The sequence below is a fragment of the Mus pahari genome, chromosome 23 (genome assembly GCF_900095145.1).
Source record: "Mus pahari chromosome 23, PAHARI_EIJ_v1.1, whole genome shotgun sequence".
Classification (NCBI taxonomy): domain Eukaryota; kingdom Metazoa; phylum Chordata; class Mammalia; order Rodentia; family Muridae; genus Mus; species Mus pahari.
Genome location: NC_034612.1, coordinates 30,843,328 through 30,844,878, shown reverse-complemented (window position 1 = coordinate 30,844,878; position 1,551 = coordinate 30,843,328). Strand labels below are relative to the sequence as shown.

The following is a 1,551-nucleotide window of genomic DNA, read 5'->3' as shown; positions in this document are numbered from 1 at the left end:
GGTTTCTGGTCACATTTTTGTAAAAACTTAATTCCAGGACAGCCAGGGCTACATAGAGAAACCCTGTCTTGAAAAACCAAAAAAAAAAAAAAAAAGAAAGAAAGGAACCTTATACACATGTATCAGAGGGCTGCCTTGTCTGGCCTCAGTGGGAGAGGATGCCTAATCCTGTAGAGACTTAATGCCTCAGGGAGGAGGAATGGTGGGGAGGGAGGATGGGGTGAAGAACTCTGGGAGGGGGGACTGGGAGGGGGAGCGGCATTTGGAGTGTAAATACATAAATAAATTTATACCAAAAACATACCAAAAATCATTCCAGTTGGGAGGGAGGGAGGGAGGGAGGGAGGGAAGAGGGAAAGGAGAAGACAGATTCTTGGTCCAGCCTAGTCCTCCTACCAAGACCCAGCCGATGAGGAGGACAAAGTGACTGACTCTAAAGCAGGCACGAGCAGTCTGCAGGCTGTGGGGTCCTGGGCAGCAGGAGGCACAGTAGCACCCTGATCCTAACGGCGGTAAGTAGCTGCTGCAGAAAACCCAGGCTGGGCTGGAGAGATGGCTCAGAGGTTAAAAGCACTGAGGTCCTGAGTTCAATTCCCAGCAACCACATGGTGGTTCACAGCCATCTGCAATGGGATCTGATGCCCTCTTCTGGTGTGTTTGAAGACAGCGACAGTGTACTCAAATGTATAAAATAAATAAATTTAAAGGAAGGAAGGAAGGAAGGAAGGAAGGAAGGAAGGAAGGAAGGAAGGAAGGAAGGAAGGAAGAAAGGAAGGAAGGAAGGAAGGAAGGAAGGAAAAGAAACCCCAGACTGGCCACTGAGGTACCATTCAAAGGGCCAGGAAAAACAGTATGTCAATGTCTCAGGAGCCATACCCTCCTCTACCATTCTGAAGCTAACAGCCATAAGTGTGGCCCTCTGCCAGGTGTGGCCCTCCTAACTGTGGTACCCTGAGAACACTGGGACCAGATTCTCCCTCCTCCCTCCCTAGCATCTCTGGCTGAGACATTTTCTAAGCCCTTCTTGCTCCAACTCTGCCAGTCTCTTCCTGATGAAGAGTCCTGGAGAGACTCACTGGGGATCCCCAAGTCCCCTCAATGCCCAGCCCAGTGTCTTCCAAGAGAGCAGGAGGCCAGTTAAGATTTCCCTTCAAACCCTACATCCTCCAGAATCCAGCTCTACCACCAGGCAAGCCCGAGACACCTCCAACCCCAGCTTTCCAGCCTGTAAAATGAGTATTCCTCTGAGTGTCAAGCACAGTTCCAGGGCAGGGTGTGTTATAGCCAGGTCATGGCCAGGACTGTGAGCACACACTAGATAACCAGTATAGACGGGAGGCGGGGTGCTAAAAAAACAAGTCACTGCCAACCTGAGTACCTAGCTGACCCAGACCATCTCCTCCAAGCCAGATCTGCCTGGGGCTGCTTCTTACTAGGGGGATTTGGGCAGGGGCTATACCACTGAGCCACACCCCAGCCCCTCACTGGGGGATTCTAGGCAGGGGCTCTACCACTGAGCCACACCCCAGCCCCTCACTGGGGGATTCTAGG

At 51.7% G+C, this 1,551-nt stretch overlaps 1 protein-coding gene across 1 annotated transcript in view; it reads right to left on the bottom strand.

Moving 5' to 3' along the window:
* Window positions 1–1,551, bottom strand: part of Amz1 (archaelysin family metallopeptidase 1) — a 19,552-nt gene that overhangs the window by 11,035 nt on the left and 6,966 nt on the right. The window lies entirely within an intron of this gene.